General features: G+C 44.9%; 1 protein-coding gene across 2 annotated transcripts in view; it reads left to right on the top strand.

The window, feature by feature from the left end:
- Positions 1–7,126: 7,126 nt before the first annotated feature.
- Positions 7,127–21,802, top strand: part of Pcgf5 (polycomb group ring finger 5) — a 121,716-nt gene continuing 107,040 nt past the window's right edge. Inside the window, exon 1 of one of the 2 annotated variants that reach the window (XM_041661362.1) lies at positions 7,127–7,271. The gene's annotated coding sequence lies outside the window, so the exon portion shown is untranslated. Of the gene's footprint in view, positions 7,272–7,518; positions 7,657–21,802 lie in introns of those variants that run through there. The other variant, XM_041661365.1, reaches the window with a different exon arrangement.

The following is a 21,802-nucleotide window of genomic DNA, read 5'->3' as shown; positions in this document are numbered from 1 at the left end:
ATAAGAAAGAAATGAAGGATATGTCTTGGGATTGCCTCAGGCTTCCTCTTGCTATAGGTCATGTAGCATTCCTCTGATATGTGGCTTCTCTGAGTCTTGGTTCCTCTCTATAAAAGGAATGTGTAAGCCTCTGTTATCTACAAAAGTCCTTCCGGCTTTAACGTTTTATGGTTCTAGGATCTATAAAAATCTCATTATTAGAAGGCCAAGGTCAAATTTTGCTATTAATCAAAAAGGCCAGATGTTCAAATATAAACAACCAGACGCTCAGGGGGAAACACACACACACTACACACACACACACACACACACACACACATACACACACACACACACACACACACACACACACACGGGAAGCAAGAAAAAAGGGAAGGCACAGAAAGTCATATACAATGCAGAAATCTGAAGCCACAGAAGAATTCGTGGAATAGCAGACAAAGAATACTCCATTTTATTTTTTGGCATCATTAAATGACAAATGACAGTCAAGTGGGACCATTTCATAACCATAGTGCACAATATACCCCAAGGAAAAGAAGTGAAAATTTTTAGGAACCAAAAGAAGTATTTTCTGGGAAGCTACTGGATAGATTCCTTTCCTAAATCATCTTCTGGAGTAGAACAGACAGGGTTAAACATGGGGAGTGGTATGCCCCAAACCAAGAACAAGGAACAACCACCAAGCAGAAAGTATTGCAGAAGGCAGAATGCAGATGAGGGAGCAGGGACATGAAAGGGTCCAGACAGCACAGGAGAACCATCTTTCTTGCCCCTCTGAAAAGCAGAAACAGTCGTACCCATACCCAATGCATTTAACCGTGAAGCATTCGTCACTCCCTGAAGTGAGGCTGAGACCTGGTTTCAGAAAGAAACCTAAAGGAGAACAGGGGCAGGAATTTTTCTTCACTGTTAGGCATTATTAATGATAATAAATAAAGGATGTACGGTAACTGCCATTTATAAGTTCTTTTCAAGAAACAGACTGGAGGACACAGGTTTGCCTGAATTTGAAGCCTGGCTCAGTCACCTCTTAGCTAGGTGATCTTGTTTTATAATTTCTCCAGGCCTGAATTTCCTTATCCAAGAACTGTAATGGCATCTATGCTGTAAGCTTGATATAAGATTATTCAACCAAAGACCTCAAATTCTTGAAAAGTAAGACCTTGATAAATACCAGTCTAACACAAGTATTATTTCAAGCACTTAACATTCATTATCCCATTGTTCAATTATCAGATAATCCTAGGAGTTAGGCACATGTACTAATATCACCAGCTACCACCTAAAGACACTGAGGTTCCTGGTAGTTAAGTGTGTCCAAGGTCACACAGCTAGTTACTAACATATATTAGAACTGGAATGATTTAAAATTCATGTATATTTTATTGAAAGTTTAAATTCATGTTAAAATTTATTTTATATGGCAAATAGTAGTATTTTATCATTAATACATAAAGTTGGGTTACATTAAAATGGTTCTGCTAGGGTGACCGTAAGAAGCACAGCTAGGAGAAAACAAAATTGTTCTAATACAACTGTAAAGTGAAGATGTCCTGAATGATGGCCGCGTTCAGAGCAAAGGGAGACAAACTGAAGAGGGTGGGGAGGCACAGAGAGAAGGAGTCCAAGGTCGCCCACTTCCATTCAAAAGGACCCCATGGGTTGGTAGTGACAGGCAGAAATGGGGAACTGGGGAAGGGTTTTGGCAACATGGTTTATCACCACGTATGTTCCAAAGGTACCTGATAAGCACATGGAATGTGAATGTGTGCCTTGAGAATGCAAGATTTTGCCACTATTTTACATTTTTACTGTGTGTGCGTGCATGTGTGCATGTGTGTACGTGTCTTCCACACGCACACACAGACATGCCTCAGCTTGCACGTGGAAAATAGAGGAAAATTTGCGGGAGTTAGTACTCTCTTTCCACCAAAGGGGTCCCAGGGATTGAACTGAAGTCTTCATCCTTGATGGCAAAGCATTTTTATTCTCTGAGCTATCCTGCCACTATCTTCTGCTGGGTCTCGGTTTCCTTTTAATGAAACGAGTAGTTGATTTAGAACTAAGCCTTTTGTTTCCTTCCAACTTCCCAGAACAGGCATGTAAGTGAAGTTGAGAAACTATAAGGTAGCTTTTAGAGATTAAGTATTGAATTATAAATTTGTTTTGAAGTAAGAGAGAAAATGGAATATTTACTGACTTTTTAAGATTAAGAAAAACTGTGTTTTTTAAGAACTGATTTTGACAAGATAACATAGCCATATGTAGAACTGAGGAACTTCTATATTAATGGAAGCAAAGTTTATAATGGTGGTAGTTAAGTAGCCTTTACTGTATTGTGTGGTTTGAGGGTGTTACAAAAGTCCAATGGCTAACAAAATGCCTTCCCAACTTTAAAATATTGCTTCAGTTTACAACATTAAAACGAATTCCTTTAAATGCTCTTTATATTGTAGATTGCACATTTATCCCATCCTCCAAAGCTGCATATTTTCTGATAAATTAGTGGAGCAGACTACAATCTAGCCAAAAGAGTCACCCAGAGAGAGCGTGTTCTCTGAAGGGTCGGGAGGAAGAGATTCTTCCAGAGTGTGAGCCACTGTCCGTGACAGGCGGTCCACAACATGCGGCCTCTGCCTTACTCCTGATACTGAGCCAGTCCTTGAGCTAAAAGGTCAAATGGTTCATTGCCTCAAGACGCTTATGTCCTGAGAGTAGGCAACATAGTAATTGTGGGGTTGGGGGAGTTTTGAACAGCAGGACCAGGGTCTAAGATCTGTAATAGACAGGACAGTCTGAAGGCTTTTGCACAATCCCAGTGAATTTCCTCCTACCAAGGAGGGTTCGATACTACATGGGCTAAGAGCACTATATAAATCAAACACTTCTAATTTAATGACTTTCAGTTTTCTGAGATTTAAATTAGTTAAGCTTACTATATCAGAATTTGGAAACTATTTCTGATAATGAAATGTCCACAACTAATTTTTATGCTCCCTATCTCCCTCTGAAATTTTACAGTATGCCTGGGTAGCCAGGGATGGTAAGGATATCGGAAGGAATTGGAGCTAGAAATATGACTCTTTTGTTGTCGTTTTCTTCTTTTTTGAGACAAGGTCTCATTATACAGCACTGTCTGTCCTGGAACCCATCATATAGACCAGGCTGGCCTTGAACTCACGGAGATTCACTTGCTTCTACCTTCCAAGTGCTGGGATTAAAGGTGTGTTCAACCATGCATGGCTGAGACCTTCTTTAAACAGCAAACTAGCAGAGTGCTGTGTTTTCACAGATGACATCAAACACTAGAACTCCCAGGATCAGAAACCCTCAATTAGGGCTTTCAAGGCTTGAAGCTCATTCTGGTTCTGGCATCCTCTTGCTTGATGGCACTGGAAGCATAATAATATGCATTTATATTTTTGAGTGCCACTTCCCAGACACTGTGCTCCATACTCACAATGCAGAATATCTGGGAATCCTCAAATTTCCTGTTGACAACCTCATCCTGTGTGATGGTATTAAAGGGGACGCTTTTGGGAGGAGCTTAGGTGGTAATGGTTGGGTTTGCAAGACTGGGGTGGGTGCCTTCATGAAAAGGATCCAAGTATGCTAGGCAGCGGTGCTGCTCCCCTTGAATTCCAGCACTCGGGAGGCAGAGGCAGGCGGATCTCTATGAGTTCGAGGCCAGCCTGGTCTACAGCGTGAGTTGCAGAACAGAAAGGGCTACACAGAGAAACCCTGTCTTGAAAAACCAACCAACCAACAACCAACCAACCAACCAACCAACATATCAAGCAAACAAAGTAAACTCAAAAATCAAAAAAGAAAAGAATCTCAACATAGGTCTCTCACTCAATCTCTTTCCTCTGCCAAGACACAAGGGGTTGACAATTTACACTCCCGAAAGGAGACATGTTCTCACAGAGCTCTGGCCAAAACAGAACCCTGGTCACAGACTTCCTCCTCTAGAACTGCGAGAAGGAAATGTTTAAGTTACTTACTCTATGGCTGCTTTTGTTGTTGCTGCCCAAACTGACTATAGAGTGTTTTACAGCTAATGTTTAATTTTCACAAAAGCTTCTGAAGTAGATGATGTCATTTTCCCTACTACGTTGAGAAAGAAACTTAACCACATGTAAGTTCACAGCCCAACATTTATCAAGGAAGGGATTTGAATGTGGATAGACTTTAATGGCCACATCACCTTGATATTCAGGTACCCAAACCTTGTAGGCTTTAGTTCTCCTGATTTAAAACATTTTGGCCTAGACAGTGTTCATACTTCTTTCTGGCCTTAAAACATTATGGTTCAAATAATATGAAGTATACATATATTTAGGATTTTATCTGTGCTTCTGAATACACCAATGTGGAAAACGGTGATAGAGAAACTTTCTGAAACATGCTCTAATTTGCTGGCGTTCTTTTGCACTTTAGTCAAGTTGCATCATACTTTTTACTGCTCCACCAAAAACTCTCCTCCTTGATCAATTTCCCGCTTTTCAATTCTATTCCTTCAAAAACCGGAAGGCTGCCTCCTCTATTAGGCATCGCGAATCTTTGGAGGTTTAAAACGATGTCCCGGACTGTTGGAATTTGGGGGCTTGGGGAGGTGTTTCTGATAACGAGAGGAAGACATGAAGGATAAGGACGTGAGGAGGGAACCCCCGACAGGAACAGGAAGAGGACTGTGGCCAGTGTCGCCAGGGACCTGCCGAAACAAAGTCTCCTTTGTGACAGACAATAGGCAAGGCACCAAATTTTATCCAGTGGTGCTTGGTCAGTGAGTGTGTGGTGAAGATTAGCAAGATAACAGACACAAACAGGCTAGCCCTGTGTCTGGGAGGACCACAACTTGGTGGTGTGTAATCGGAATGCCTTAACAGGAAGCAGGACATGCCTTTCACACCAAAGCCTGCAGCTGACACAGGGGCAGTATGATGAGAACTCAGAGAGGGAGAGTTAGGAGGAGACAGGAAGGAAACACAAAGAGAAGTGAGCGGAAATGAGAAAAGGGAAGCCTAAGGAAGTCATGATGGAAGAGGAGCCTAACAAGAGAATGAAACAAAGATAGAGGGGAGAACAAAGTGCGGGGCGTGCGCCGGGGGAGGGAGGGGGTGTTTGGTCACGTCGCAGAAACTGACCTGGAGGATGAGTCCCAGAGGCGACCAGGTGCTGCACCCACGCCTGGGGCACCTGTCACTCATCACTCTGCTCTGGGCTTCATTCTCCTCTCCCTCACACCGGGCATGTGTGAGCCTTTGTCACAAGTGCACGAGTTTCTGCTTTCTCCACAGGGTGACTGAGGAGGCTGAGAAGAAAGGGTAGGAGGAAGGCCCCTCTGCTTGGTATCTCCACAAGAAGCTGCTCTCTGTGATTTTTTTGCTCCACTGCTCTGGAGCCCTAGGAGAGAAGCAGCTTCTAGGGCTACCAATCTCAGGGTAGCCTCACCCTCCCCTGGTGGCGTTTGCAGTTCTTTCAATGTATTTGCACTAATTTGATTTATCTGAAAAAAAAAAAACCCACCAGAGTTCAGATCTTCTCCCAATGGGACTATATACTGAATATCTAGAGAAAGAAATCCAGTCATTCCAGCAGTCAAGAAGGACTAAGGTCCATCCCAGGACATATGAAAAGTAGTGTTTGATCAGACAGAGATGAATCCACGCGTCTCATCAGAACTGGAGGGCTCCTCGTGTCCCTAATAGTCTGTAAAGTGACTGAACTTGTGTCTGTTGCTTTATGATTTCTTTACTCTATTCACACTGGCCACCGTGGGCCTTGCCGTAAGGAACCATTCAGAAGAACCCAGTCACTCTCCACCCAGAGCTGTTGTGACTTTAGACACACTTAGATGTGGAGAGTGAATACAGAGACGGGAAACATGGAGGACACACTTGGGGTTCTAAGTGTGCTCTCAGGTCTTCAGAGACTCCACGTTCTCCGGACCCGGCCGAATGGCAGACACATGGAATTATTTTCAGTTTCATTTCTCCCAGTTGCTGGAACCCTGTTGAAACCTGGCCATTTTCCTTAAGAAATCTACAGGATGGGAGGGGAGGTGTGCACGGCACAGGTACGTGACTGATGCTTAGGTCAGATTGATGTCAGTCGCCAGGGAGTCCAGAAGACTAAGTACAAATAGTGGAAGGAAGAAGGGGAGTGGAGTCTAGGAAACCTGCTCAGGTAGAGGGAACCCGGGTGCTCTCTGGCAGAGAACAGAACAGGATCCAGGGAATGCAAATCTACCAAAGCATTCAAGGCGTGGTATTTAGGCATAGGTTCTGAGGTGACAGTTGGATAGAAGAGAAGAGGCTGAAACTGTTGGGAGCTCTGGCAGTGAAAGAAGCTGAGGCCACGTGAAGTCCTCAGAGGACGCTCAGCACCCCGGTGGGGAGGTCACTTCTGGGAGGGCAACTTTTGAATGTCAGGTGCAAGATGTGAGATTAAAAACCAGGGAAGCAGGAGGCAGAAGAGAACTGCGAGCGCCCACGGTCAGCTTCTATAAGAAGCACCAACTTGACCAACGAGCACACTGATTTTTGAGCTGTTTTTCTATCTACTCAAGGGCAAGCTTCCTATGGGAACAGGGGTGGCGATGGAGGGGATGGAGTGGGGGTATCTAATCAACCGCTGGAGCAGAAGCAGCCTCCAAGCCAGAGAAGTTTCAAGTTTCTCCTTGCCAAGGTCGCACCACTACAGGTGGGCTACTCCAAGCTCCTGGCGCCCGCTTCGCTCCACGCCCACTCTGCCCGCCTCCCCGACAGTCCCCCATCCAGGCCGGGGCACTGCGGTGGGCTGTGCCCAGCAGGCGCTCCGGGAGCTACGCAGCGGCGGCGGCGGCTGCTCCAGAAGGCCTGGCGGGCGGCGGCGAGAGGCTGTGCCCCAGTTTGTGTCCAATCAGGGAGTGCGGGCTGTGCCCCGAGCCGGGCAGCAATGCGTAAACAAACCCTCTGGCAACTCCTCCGCCCCCTTGGCGCGCTCTCCCCGCGCCCATCGCCGTCGCCTCCGCCGCCGCCACCGTCACCGTCACCGCGGGCTCGGCTGCTGTCGTGCTCTCCCTCCCATCCCGCCCCCCCCCCCCCCCCGCCGCCACCCTCCCGCCGCGGGGCCGCCCGGACCCCCGCCCGCGCAGCTCGCGCCCCGCCACCCGGCCCTGCTCCGCCCCCGCCCGCGCGGGCTGCTCACCTACCGCCCCACGCGCGCGCGCTCGTGCACCACGCGCCCCGTGCGGCCCGCCCGGAACGTGGCCTCCCGAGAGCTAGGTAAGAGCGATGCTCGGGGACCCCGGTGGTGGCTTCCCGGCTTTGGGAACTTTCTAGCGCGGTTGTTCTTCCGCTGGGCCCTGGGCTAGATTCCCCGCGGGAGCCTTGCGAGCTCAGCGGGCTGCAGGGGCCGCGCGCAGCCGGGGGTCCCAAGTTGCCCACGCCAGGGCACGGGTGCGGCTGGGCCGAGTGGGGGACGGGAGGGTCCTCGGGAACTTTATCGTCCCCCGAGACGCGCCTGCCAGCGCGGCCCGCGGCCCTGGCCCCACGGTGGCGGCTCCGGGGCTGGAGAGAGACAGGGCACGGTGTTTGAAGAAGCTGACGCAGTTGGTGACGCTCGCGGCTTCCTGAAGGGGACCGACCACAACCGAGCGCCTTCGCGACGGTACGCGTGGGGCAGGCGCTCGGGCCTTTCCCCCGTCTCGTGGGAGCTGCGTGGGAAGCCTCTAGGGCTCGGGGCTTGAGCACCTCTGCCCGGCGGCGCGCGCCCCGCTTCCGTTTGGATCGGCTCGGGCTATTATATAAGATGCCACGGAGAGCAGAGGGGCAAGCGGGAACGCGGCGGCGAGGGCGGCGGGGACCCACCTGTGCGCCACCGCGCGCCTTGGGGGTCGGGTCGGGGACCAGCCCTGCCCACCGCGCCCCTGCCCGCCCCGGGACTCTCGCTCCCCGCCACCTCGCCCGGCTCGGGCGTTTCTCGCTGCAGGCGTCTGTACTTTGAAACATTTGTTTAATATTAAGGAAGCTGCGTGTGCGGCCGTCATAGTACGCCGGGGACGTGTGGCCGCGAGCTCCGGAGCGGTGAATGAATCATCGCCCGGGCGGACCGCGCTCCGGTGATTCACGCGGGCTCCACACGCGCGCGTACTCGCCGCGGGCCTCCGACCCAGGAGAGCGGCCCTTCTGCGAGTGATGACGCCTGGAGGGGCGGGGGGACTTCTTGCTTTGGGCGGCGAGGTTTTGGCTTTTTAAATCTGTCACTGTTAACTTTGAGGGCGGCGGGCTCCCCCACCTTCCCTAGCCTGGCTTCGCGTTTTCTGGGAGGGTAACTAGAATCCACCTGGCTGCGTTAATGAGGTAGGGGAAGCTCTGATTCGCTGCAGGGCCCGGTCCAGTCTCATTCAGAATTTGAATGGTGTCAAGTGAAGGAGGTTGCTAGCTTGGAAAGACTTCTAGTAATTGCGTCAACTTCAGTAGTTTTCTAGTAATTAGAAGAATCTTAAAAAAATTTGATCTTGAACAATTGGTCCCTTAAGTAGATATTAAAGATTAGCTTGAGTTTTCTTCAAGTTATAAAAGGCCATTTAATTTTTCATTCATAATACAGACTGTTTCCTGCTGTAATCCTTCTTAAGTGTCAACTTGGCTCATTCGCATCCCACCCCGCATTTCAAGGACTATAGAGCAAAGTTTTCTCATCGTTGGGGCTCACCTCCAATGGCAAGGCCCCACAAATACTCTTGATGACTTGACTTAGTTCTTGCCCCCCCCCAACTGCTCGATAGTCCTTTTTTCTTTATAGCTCCTAATTGCTAATAATATTTTGTTGAGGCAATCTGTAAGTTGGCTCTTGCCCAACAAGAATGTAAGTTTCATGGGGGAGAGAACAGAGAACTTTACCTGTTCATTAATTTCTATACTAGAATCTACAAAAACCTCATATATATATTCGGGGAACCCTAGGTTTGTTGACATACTGAAAGAATACATTGTCTTTCCGGTTCTTGGTAGGATCATGTTGACGCTTGGAATTCATTGTCCTTGGTGGGCAAGCTACCAATATGGTGCAGTTCCAATTTCCTCTTTACTGTTGTCATTTTCTCGCGATCAGTTGTTTTCTCCTCCTGCTGTTGGTGGCGCAGGATGACAGACCTCTAAGCATGCTGTCTTAAGATGCCCACCATGAAAAAGGATGTGGGACTTTGGAACTACAGTGCATTACCAAGGGAGCAAACAATTAAAAACATAGGCAGGAGTTGAAAATGAAAGTGCAAACACTGTTGCTGTGAGGTCAGCAGTTAAAGCATCAGTGGCCTGTGTTTCCCCGTCCCTTTCCTACCTGTACACCAAACTCGTAGTTAGCAGCAGTGAAGACTGTCCATAGTAATATGACATAGTGATAATTAAAACAAACCCAAAGCTTTCTTTCTCTGTCAGAGGCCCTAGCTCTAATTTGTTAAAGTTGGTAATGCCACAGAATAGTAGGTAAAAAGGTATTGCTTAAATTTATCCTTTAAACTTGAAACGAGCTCATGTCTCGATAAGTGTGCAGCATTATGGGAGGAAGAATTGAATGTAGCGTTTATACTCCCCAGGAGACTACCTTGATAAAGTATATTATTACAATGAATAAACTTTGCATCGTCTTACTCAGCTTCCGTCTTGGTTTTTCTACCATTTGCTGATAAATAAGAGGGGTCACCCTTCCATTTGTGGTCACTTTTGGAAGTGTAACTTCAAGACTGAGTTCAGAGAACAACAGTTTAGAGCTAGCGGCAAGAAAACTTGAAGTGGCTGGACTATATTCTTCCTTTCCCCAGGTCCCTCTTAGAAGAGACTTAAGTAAGTAAAATGATTTGCTCAAGAGTTGGAGCTGGCATCAGAACTAAGAATCTGGAGTTTCTGTAGTTGGGCACCCTTTGGTTAGTCCAGTTCCCAACAGGTGGGGAGGAATGGCTTCGAATATGGAGTTTCTATTGTTGGAACCCAGGGGTTAGTTCAAATCCAAGCAGATGGAGAGGAATTGCTCCTATCACTAACAGATCTGCTGCTTCTAGCTTGTGACCCCTCGGAGAGTAAAATGCCGAGATTTGTACCTTCCCATGTCCCACATCTAAGGGACTCAACAACTACTTGCTGAATGTGGTTGGACGCAATGACTTTTCCTTTGAAAATGTATTTAAGAAGTAAAAACCAAAAAAGTCGTTTTCTGGCAAATAGGATCAGGCTTCACAGTTTTCTAATGGGAAAGCTACCGTATCATTTTAATGTCTCTAAGTTCTAAGGAAAATGGGTTGAAACTTTTCGTGTGTGTTTCTGCTTTGTAGTAATAAGGGCGGCAGGGCTGCGTCCCCAGCACCCCGGCTGCCTGGCTAGCTTATGCCCGAAATAACAACACACAAACTGTATTCATTTAATCACTGCTTGGCCCATTTCTATCTAGCCTCTTCTAGGCTAATTCTCACATATTAATTTAGCCCATTTCTAATATTCTATGTAGCACAGCTAGGTGCACTTACTGGGAAGATTCTAGCCTAAGTCCATCCTGGGTCGGAGCTTCATCACGTGCATCTTCCTTGGAGCGGGGAGCATGGTGTCTCTCTGAGGCGTCTGCTCCCAAGAGGAGAGCTGTGGAGTCTGAGCTCACTTCCTCTTCCTCCCAGCGTTCTGTTCTGTTTACTCCTCCCACCTATCTTCTAACCAATGAGGGCCAAGCAGTTTCTTTTTATTTAACCAGTGACCTTCCTCCATCACTACTTAGTTGTCATAGTTAGTAGGAGAAGACACAGCAGGGGACAGAGTTAGGCTATGTAGTCCATCTCATGTCTGGAGCAAGGGTCAGTAGAAAAGCCTGGACCTCAGCTCTGCCTGGAACTCGTGTGTACTGTGTGTGTGTGGTGCATACGTTGATGCCGCGTACCCCGAAGGGTGTGTGAACAAGGCATAATGTATGAGGAACTGGTGACTACTCAGCTCTTAATAAGTAATATCTGAAAGCTGGGTGTGGTGGCAACACCTGTAATCCCAGTGTGTGGGAAATTGAGGCAGGAGGATCAGGAATTCAAGGTCATCTTTGGCTACCTAGTGAGTTCAAGGCCAGCCTGTACTAGATGAATCCTGGTCTCAAAGATAAATAATAAATAAATAAAAACATAAAATGGATGGTAACAGCTGCAGACTACACACTTTTGCAGCTATGAGACTGACACAGAGGGATTAAATAACCCCTAAGGTCTACCCTAACTCTGGGTTTGAGAACCAATTACATTTGTGCTGCTCTGCATTTGTAACTAAAGTGATTCCTACATCCCAATCTAATGTTATTAAGTACAAAAAGTGCTTAGTTTGTAGACCCTCTAAAAGTTTGTTTAATTAACACTGATAAATTTAACTACTTTTTTATTCTGTTCACTCTGTAGATTAACTTGAACATTCTCTCCGTTTGCTATATGAAAGACAGTGTGAGAAGTATTTAGGTTAATCAGGCTATGAGAGCCTTACAAGTTACATAGAAAGGATATGACAGATAACCAAAGGCTGTGTCACATGGAACTGTTAAAGAATCATAAAGAAAACAAATACATGGCAGTTTTAGGAAAGAAATTCAAATCTATTACTAGACAGAAAATTCAAGGAAGTATTGGGGGATTTTGCACAAGACCTTAAAGAATCCGTAGGAGTAGAACTGGCAGAGATTTGGGGACCGACCTGTATTGAGACTTGAAGGAAAGAGTATGCAGCCATATCCAGAAATGGAGGAAATGTGGCTGAGTTGAAGGCTGAGGAGCTAGAAGACTTTACTGGGAAAGGGGGGCCCGTGAAAACGGTAGGGCCCGGATTATAAAGCTTCTTAAATGTTGGGCTGGGGAGCCTGTTTGGTTTGTAGGGGAGAATATCAAAGATATGCTAAGTGCAGGTCGATGTTATCAAAGTTACATTCTGAAGCTATTCCACACAGGGAGTAATGGTAGCTTCGGGTGGGGAACTGTTGAGTTAGCTTCTGGAAGAGCAGCAGTGCAAATAGGCACCGAGGAGTGGGTAGGCAGGTGAGTGAGCTGCCATAGAACGGCTGCAACACCACTTGTTGGTGAGTTGGATGAAGGAGATGGGAAGACAGGCATTGAACCACACAGGAAGAGCTGTGGGAAGCACATCCAGGTGATGTGCAATCCATCAACACAGGTCTAATGGATGGAGGCAATTATATCTTAAACATGCTCTCTCTTGGGTGTCAATAGAACAGTGCAAAAAAAAAGCAAAAAAAAAAATAGAACAGTGCAATGCACAGAGTTCTTAAAATTAAAGATATGGGGGGAGTATCACTATGGAGAGGATGGTAAAACTGGGAATATTGGAGAGACAGTGGGTGAAGATTCCCTGAAAACAAAATCATGGCTTTGGGGTTAGATTAGTTCAGCAGTATAGTGTTTGCTTGTAATGTTCAAGACCCTGAATCCAACCCCTAACACTGTCCCAAACAAGCCAGTGTTAAGGAAGATGTCCGAGTGTTTGTGGGTGGAGTGACTCCCTGTGATGGAGGGAATAGGAAGGTAATTCGTGCACCATGCATTCCTGGGGGCGAAAGAATTGGAACAGATAAAAGTGACCACATCTAGATTGACATTCTACCCATACTTGTTCTGATTCAACTATTGAATACTATTTGAACGAATAATGCCCATTCTTTTAAAAAAATTAAATTGTAGTTTTATTTGTGTGTGTTTGGGGGTGAGGTAGTGTGTGTCATGGCCTGTGACTGGGGTCAGAGGACAGCCTGCAGGAGTCACTTCTCTTCTACCATAGAGGTCCTGGGGATCACACTAAAGGTTGTCAGGCTTGGCCATAGGGACTTTTACTGGCTGAGTTATATCGCCAGCACACCTCTTAAAATTTCTTAGGATACGTTTTTATTTATTTGCATGTTGAGGATGGCCATTTCCATTCTAAAGGAAACTCCCCTTCTCAGCAATAAATTATTTGATCATTTTGATTATGATGAAGTTATTTCTGGATAATCATGGCAATAAGACAACAATAATACAAAGATATATTGGTTCTGAAAGAGGAAATAAAACTGTGGTTGGTTAAGAGTTATCCTATATGAAAAATGAGAAAGAATCAAAATTAAACTTCCTGCAACTAATAAATAATAACCGCAGAGTTCATGCAAGGTTAACGGACAAATGCTACTGTCCTGTATGCCAGGGGTGAAATCTGCATTAAGAAACTTAGTTAGACTTCTGTTGCTGCAATAAACATCACTGCCTAAAGCTACTTGGGGAGGGCAGGGTTTGTCTTACTCTTGGTGATCCCACTCCATCACTGAAGGAGGCCTCGGCAGGAGCTTGAGCAGGAATCTGGAGGCAGGAGCTAAAGCAGAGACCACAAGGGATACTGATTACTGACTTGCTCTCCATGGTTGCTCAGCTACCATTCTTCCATAACCCAGGACCACCTGCCCAAGGGTTGTACCTCCTACACTAGGTTAATCCCTTCCAAATCAATCATAGATCAAGAAACTGACCAACAGATAGATAGCTGATAGACCATTCTGACAGAAGCATTTTCTCAACTGAAGTTCCCGTTCCCTGGATGATCCTAACTCGTTGACAAAAGTCAAGGAAAAGTTAAATAAGTAGAAATTTCATGTTGGTGAATAGGGAGATTCAACAGAGTTAGGACTTCTGAACTTGATTCATAAATTCAGTGCAATCTCAAATGAAATTCCATTAGTTACTTAATGAACATTGATAAACTAATTTTAGAGTTTATATAAAAAAGCAAGCAAGATACTAAAGAACGGAACTGGATGGTTGACATTACCCGCCTTTAAGACTTATAGAAAGATGTAGTCATCAGGGTACTGTGACATTGGCAGGAGATTAAACAAGCAGGTCAGTGGAGCAGAACCGAGATGAGGGCTCCTGAGGTCCCACAGAATTAATCAATTGACCTCTCTCATGAAGCAAGGGCAGCATGATGGGGAATTGCCTTTTCAGCTAGTGGTGCCAGGACAACTGGGATCTATGTGAAAACTAACAAAAGATAACTCAAAACGGGCCATAAAATCTGTTAGGAAGTAGCAGATGAGGATATTCAAGTAACTTTGGGCTTGACTATTTTTAAAATAGGACAACAAAGGCATAGTTCATGGATGAAAGATATCAGAAGTTGTACCTATTAAAATTTTTATTTAAAAATATTCCTTAGCAAAAAGACACTGTCAAGAGGATAAAAAGATGAGTTTCAGGCCAGGAGAAGATAGTGTGCAGGGAGGGATGGCTAGGAAGAACATGGAGGGTTTGAGGGCTCTGGATGTGCGCTGCATCTTACTGTAATGATGGATACACGCCATTACATTTCTCTAAAACTGTAGCCTATGCAGTTAAAGAAGTTAGAGAAGGCAAGGGTGAATTCTGAATTTTAGAGTCGTTTGAAGATGGTCACTGACTTCAATTGAAATGAATTGATCATCTTTTGTCTATTGCTGAGAAATTGAGAGCGAGGTGTGAAGCTGAGGTAGAGTAGATGACATTTGAAAGCTGTTCGCCTACATCCATGTAAGATCCGAAGGCAGTGAGAGCTGGGGTAGTCTGCTGTACCTGTGGAGGACACGCCACTCCTGTGTTCATGGCTTCCTCCAGCGGTGTTCACAACATTAGAGGTGGAGATGGCTTACCTGTCTGAATTGCCAACCCTACGTGGACACTCAGTCAAGGACAAGGACTACTGGAAATGGGATGGGGATGGCTGGGACAGGGACCAGGAGCACACACGTGTGGCAGCAAGAACAAGGAGAAGGGGATGATGTGGATGGTAGAGAGGGAAAGGCATGAGGGATTTTCAGGTCTTTCTAACTGTGCTGTGACCAGTTGTGAGTGACGATAAAAGCTCAAAGTGAAGCTGAGGTAAAGGATGGGGCAGGACCAGGCCCTCGGAAGTAGAAAGCTGTAGTCGTTGAGAACTCTGAGACCGGAGTGTCACAGTGATTGATTGTGTGTCACAGTGATTGTGTCACAGTGATTGTGTGTATCAGTGATTGTGTGTCACAGTGATTGTGTCACAGTGATTGTGTCACAGTGATTGTGTGTCACAGTGATTGTGTGTCACGGTGATTGTGTGTCTCGGTGATTGTGTGTCTCGGTGATTGTGTGTCTCGGTGATTGTGTGTCTCAGTGATTGTGTGTCACGGTGATTGTGTGTCTCGGTGATTGTGTGTCTCGGTGATTGTGTGTCACAGTGATTGTGTGTCTCAGTGATTGTGTGTCACAGTGATTGTGTCACAGTGATTGTGTGTCTCAGTGATTGTGTGTCTCAGTGATTGTGTGTCTCAGTGATTGTGTGTCTCAGTGATTGTGTGTATCAGTGATTGTGTGTCACAGTGATTGTGTCACAGTGATTGTATGTCTCAGTGATTGTGTGTCTCAGTTATTGTGTGTCTCAGTGATTGTGTCACGGTGATTGTGTGTCACGGTGATTGTGTGTCTCGGTGATTGTGTGTCTCAGTGATTGTGTGTCTCGGTGATTGTGTGTCACGGTGATTGTGTGTCACGGTGATTGTGTGTCACGGTGATTGTTTCACAGTGATTGTGGCTCAGTGATTGTGTGTCTCAGTGATTGTGTCTCAGTGATTGTGTGTCACAGTGATTGTGTCACAGTGATTGTGTTACAGTGATTGTGTCACAGTGATTGTGTGTCTCAGTGATTGTGTCACAGTGATTGTGTGTCTCAGTGATTGTGTGTCACGGTAATTGTGTCTCAGTGATTGTGTCACGGTGATTGTGTGTCACGGTGATTGTGTGTCAGTGTAAATGTCTGTTCCCGCAAGCAGAGAATATATGCATTCAAGTCTTTCTTAGCACTTAGTCTGCAGGGTTAGAAAGAGGAAAGGGAGGGACGAGATGTGGAAGTGACTCTGCCATTTAAAAGATGAGGATGTCCTAAGGTCCTTTAAACAGTTTGTACAGATGTGAGACGGTCCCAGATGTGCAGGTCTCAGCCGGAACGGATAAAACCTGGGGTTTCTGAATTCTAGTTAGAATGGCTGGCAAAATAATTCCAGTATCCACCGACTGGATCTTAGAGAGCGTCCTCAGCATGCAGTTCCACCAGTGCCTTCGAAGAGAGTATGCGGGCTGTAGGTCAGATGCAGGCACCAGCAGCTCCTCAGCATGTAAGAATTGGTGAAGAAACAGAAGACAGATCTCTACTCTTGAAGGCTAAGTTGGAAAAGATAGCTTGGTGCGGGGCTCAGAGGGACTTTATGTGCACCACTTCGCCTACTCTGAATTTTAGACAGAAAGCTTTAGTCTTCCCATCAAAAATGCTTACCCAAGTGCCTTTACTTCCAGGTAGGAAGAAAAAAATACACTAAATACCGCGCTTAATGCCTTTGATTTTTTTTTTTTTAATCTCCCTCCTCCAAGCCCCACTCTTTGAGAACTGGAAACCCTGAACTAGACCCATGGCGTTCACACGCGGAATAAATTTGTTCTATGAGGAGGAATGTAATATGGAAGATAGAGGCTCCTGGAGTATACTGGGGGTACCCCTTATTTGGAAACTCCTTGAGCCACAAAAGGTATCAGTTTCTTTGTCTAAGGTTATTGACTGTCCATACCTTACATGCATCTGACTTTGACCTCTGATGCAGTATTGTTACGTCACCTAGATGTGAATGAAATGATGGGACAGCTAGCCTGGGTCCTTTGTAATGACTTCCACAGCCACACTTAGTAGATCTCTCCTCCTCTGCGGGAATCTCAGGAAACTCATAGTTTCAGGACCGACTTTGACATCCTGTGTTTGAACTCAGGACTTTGGAAATGTAGGCAGTTCTCTCCATAAAACATTTAAGAAGCCCCTAGCATGCTTGCGCATGCCTGTGTTGTACATTTGTTCAGTGCACCACCCAACCTGGACCCGCATCCTCTCTCCTGATTCTTTCACTATTTGCAATCTTTGCTGCTGCTCACCCCTTACCCCAGTTCTGGGGCTCAAACCTACGGCCTGGAATGTAAGGCAAGGTACACTCTCAGCTCACTATTTCTGACTGTACTAACTGGCTGTTAAGCCTTTCACTTGCCTCACTCATTGCATGGGCGAAAGTCACATTTACTCCATCTTTTGTGGATTTGATGCTAAAACTCTCTGTAAACAAATAGTATTATGCAAATGCCAGGGTTGCCATAGGAAATGCAACATCAGCCTAATCCCGGGTCATCCTTTTCAAGTAGCTGTTTCCAACAAGGACAGAGACAACTGTTGAGATTTGGCAGGACACCGGTTTAGTCTTTTATGTTAGTCGTGGCAACTTTCCTCCTTTATGCATGCCAGACTGGCTACGTGAGATCGAAGCTGTATACTTCCTGACAAGTGGGATGTCTGCCTTATGTATTCTTTTGGCTTTTGGAGACTTTTTTTTTTAATTGTAAAATGTAATACATGTACACAGAAAACATTTGAAGTGTAAATGCACACATTCACTAACTGTGAAAAGCGAGCACCCACATAATTGCCGTCCAGCTCAAGAGCTAGACCCATTTAATTTCTTCCACATGGGGAAGCCTCTGTCCTGAAAGATGCTTGCTCTGTTTACTTGTTCTTTAGGGGAGTTGTGAGTAAGAGCGGAAGACGGGTATTAAGCTTTGACAGGTCAGAGTATGTTCCTTTTGAGTGGAATCAGACCAAAGGTTTGTAATACTAGTGTTTTCCTCTCTAGTTATGCTTGGACTTTATTTGTCCATATAGCTGTGCATTTAGTGTTTAGGACAAGTGCTTGGATTTTATCCTTATAGATTGAAACCTTCAGGCTTAGTATCTTCAGTTTGTGTTCACTAGATGAGCATAAAAAGGCTGTGATCCCCTGGATGTAGGAACAGCCCTCCTGCTTATCTATTTTTTTTTTTTAAAGTTCTCCTCCATCCTTTCCTGCCTTTGGAAAATACTTAACAGTATCAAGGCAGGCAGGTGCCTTTCAGTTCAGGTCACCATAAGGTAGATGCGAGGTGGCAAGAAGGATTCCATGAAAAAACCTCATTGCACAAAAAGCCACCTATTACCTTTAATTATGATGTAGGGCCACAATGCTTTGTCAGGGCATATTATTTTTAATTTTTAAAAATGTGTTTATTTATTGTTTTTTTCAAGACAGGGTCTTTCTGTGTAGTCCTGGTTGTACTGCAGCTCACTCTGTAAACTAGACTGTAAACTAGACTCAGAATCAGAAACTGGCCTGCCTATTCGCCTCCTGGGTGTTAGGATTAAAGCATGCCCCATCACACCACCAACTAGGGCATACGTGTGTGTGTGTGTGTGTGTGTGTGTGTGTGTGTGTGTGTTTCTTGTCTTTTTTTCTAACTCTTCTGCTTGTTTCATCCTAGTCCAGTTTGTTTGATTTTGCTTTATCTTATTTTATTTTGCTATTGTTCTTGAGACAGCTCTTAGTTTTATAAGGATAGACAGAAAAGTTATGGATTCCGATTGAAGGAAGCATGGAAGGATCTCAGAGGAGATGGGGTAGGGGAGCCATAATCAGAATATATTGTATAAAATAATCTGTTTTCAATTAAAAAAAGAGGAAAATAATCAAGTGTCATAAATCATATTTAAGAGTAAATTGATTCAAGAGTAAATAGATTAAAAGTCTTTTGTGCTATCTAGAAAAAATTCTTTATTTAACTTACTTGTTTAAGTTAACTGTGGCACAATTAATAAAAATCCAGAGACAGAAATTGGGGCTCAACCTGAAGATCCCCAAAAGCAAAACAACCAGCCACTAGCTCTTACCTTTACCTTAGTCTGAAATGGCGATTCTGCCTCCGGGAGTCCTCATAATGAGACTGTGTCTGAGAGCTGTCTCCTCCCATCTTATATTCCTCTTCAGTGCTGGGAGTAAAGGCAGGCACCACTACTGCCCAGTTTCTATGGCAAACTAGTGTGACTACTGGGTTTAAAGGCGTGTGTCACCACTGCCTGGTCTGTAAGGCTGACCAGGGCAGCTGTTTTACTCTCTGATCGTCAGGCAAGCTTTATTTATTAAAACGCAAAAGAAGTATTGCAGTTAACTTATTAAGCAGGTCCTATTTGCTGAAGCTGTACCCCCGCCGGCCTTATATTTGCCTTCCTCTCATTCCAGTAGCCCCAAGAACTGAAATTACCCGTGTGAGCCACTGCACCTAACTTATTCATTTGAATGTTCTGTGTGTGTGTGTGTGATTAAAAAGGAAAAAGCCTTTTCCCACATCTTAAAAAATAGTAAGATAATTGGGAAGCTATTAGTGACTCAAATGACCTCAGCAAAACTCCGAGTGTCAAAAGCGCAGTCCCTCTGCCTATGAAAGTGGGTTAGTAAGGCTTCCTATGAGAATTTGGTAGACTGGTCATGTTTACTGGCAGCCCTTCCTGAGGTGCTGCGTTAATTTGGTGTCCCTGTGGGAAAATACCTGAGATAAAGGGAGAAAGGTCTGGTTTGGCTCATCGTTTCTGAGGTTTCAGTATCCTTAGTCAGCCATGCTGGCTCAAAGACAGGGCATCACAGCAGGGAGTACAGCCTACTGTGATGCCCTTCACTTGGTGGACAGGAAGCAGACAGAAAGAATCAGGGCTGGGGTTCTGATATACCCTCCAGAGCACACCCCAGTTACCCAGCTTTTTTCACAATTTCCCAAGTTCCCACAGCTTCTGAATAGTCCCGCTCCACTGGCTGGCAGCCAAGCCCTGGATGCGTGAGAATTCAGGAGGCTCTCAGGTCCAAACTATTAACAAACAACCATGGAATGATGGTGGGCACAGGAAGCAACAGTAGGGAGACGCATGCAAAACTTTAGGAGATACACAACCAGCCCAGTGACTTCTGGCTTAGTGCAGAGGAGAAAATAGATACCGGAGTGTCCCGAGGGGGTGGGGGTGAGTGCTGGGAAGAAGCTTTGGGCTTATCGCTAGAATCTGGAGAGGCTCAGGAAGCAGAGACCCTGGGGCAGGCAGAGGCCTCCAAAAGCAGGACTGTTTGAGAGCCTGAGAGTTAGAAATCTCTTCTCCCATCACAAACAACACCCTAAGACTAGAATCATTTTCCTCTGCAGAATGGAGAGAAAGGAAAGGTTCCGGCTTTGTAATTATGGGGCAAAGCAAGGAAAAGGGAACATGCTCAATAAAAACAGAATTATTGAAATTCTACACACTAAGTAAGCAGTGAGGCCCTATACATTTCCCATGGATTGATTCTTGGGTAGCCAGGTAATTAGACAGTCAGGTTATGAAAAATAAGAAAACTGATTACAGAGAAGGCAGAAATACAGGAGGAATAGGGAAATAAAACTCAAAGCTCTTCTGCCTGTATTAAGCTGTAGAGAGATAAGAAAGATTCTCCCGTAAGAATGGAGACTGAAAAAGTAACAATTAGAGAATACGAAGTTAATCATAGAAATTAAACATAAAATAGCAACAACAAGAAAGTCATTAGGCTGACCAAAATTCATTGGGCTGAACCAGAAAAGCAAACAAAAACAAAGAAAAACGGAAGAAAAGTTAGAATTAAATTATTGAGCAATGTACTTAGTAATATTCTAGAGAAGCTGAAGAGAAAGATAAAGAGGAAGAAATTACCTAAGGAATAATAGAAAAAAGTCTTTCCAGAACTGGAAGACAGTCATTTCAGGATTATCCAGAAGAGTCAGTGAGAGCATACACACACACCATGGAATGAACACGGACATATGCGTATACACACACACACACACACACACACACCCCGCCTAATGTACAAATCATACCACTGTAAAATTGCACTATACTAAGAGAGTGAATCTATATTAAACCATATAGTGGAAACAGGTCCTATGCAGAAGACTGAAATAGGATGGCTTTAGATGATTTAACACCAACACTGGATTCTTGCACACCTTAAATCCCAGCAGTCAGGATGCAGAAGCAGGCAGATGTCAGTGAGCCTGGTTTGCATAGTGAGTTCTAGGACAGCCAAATCTACATAATGGAGAAACCCTGTCTCAATAAATAAATTTTTAAAAAAAGAACCCTGAATTACTGCCTTAAAAATTCAGATGGAAATCATTTTCAATCTAAAAATGAAAAAAAGTGCAAACTCTGGAGATTAAATGTTTTATTCTCCTTTTGAAACAAAGTCTCATTATATAGCCCACACTGACCTCAAGCTCACAGTCCTACCACTACCAGGTTCACCTTCTAATTCAGCTCTCATTCCTGATATTGGGGATGGAACCTAAGGCCTCCATGTGCACTGAGAGTCATCCCTCTTTTTTTACTTATTTTGAAACAGTCTCACTAAGTTGACTAGGCTGGCATTGAACTCAACATTATAACCCTTGATGCTGGAGAGATGGCTCAGAGGTTAAGAGCGTTGCCTGCTCTTCCAATGGTCCTGAGTTCAATTCCCAGCAACCACATGGTGGCTCACAACCATCTGTAATGCGATCTGATGCCCTCTTCTGGTCTGCAGGCATACACACAGACAGAATATTGTATACATAATAAATAAATAAATAAATTTTAAAAAAAAGATAAAAATGAAAAAAAGTATCAAGTGGGAGAAAGAATTAAAACTTTTTATTGCCTCGTAATAGAGATCTAAATAAATTATTCTCTGCATCATTTTCACTGAAAGCTACTGTGTGGTATTTTTAAATAAAAAGTGTGGAAATAAATCAAGGAAGAATAATATACGGTATTCCAGAACCTTGTAACTAAACAGAAGGGCAAAGAGAACTCTAGAATGACAATTTAGAACAGTCTAGCAGCCCTAGAGGGAAGCTGTCCAGGGCAGAGAGGTAGCA

This window comes from Microtus oregoni, unplaced genomic scaffold (assembly GCF_018167655.1).
Source record: "Microtus oregoni isolate MIOR12 unplaced genomic scaffold, Mior012 000012F_ref0000307, whole genome shotgun sequence".
NCBI lineage: Eukaryota > Metazoa > Chordata > Mammalia > Rodentia > Cricetidae > Microtus > Microtus oregoni.
The sequence above is the reverse complement of the archived record's forward strand: the minus strand, read 5'-3'. Positions and strand labels throughout refer to the sequence as shown.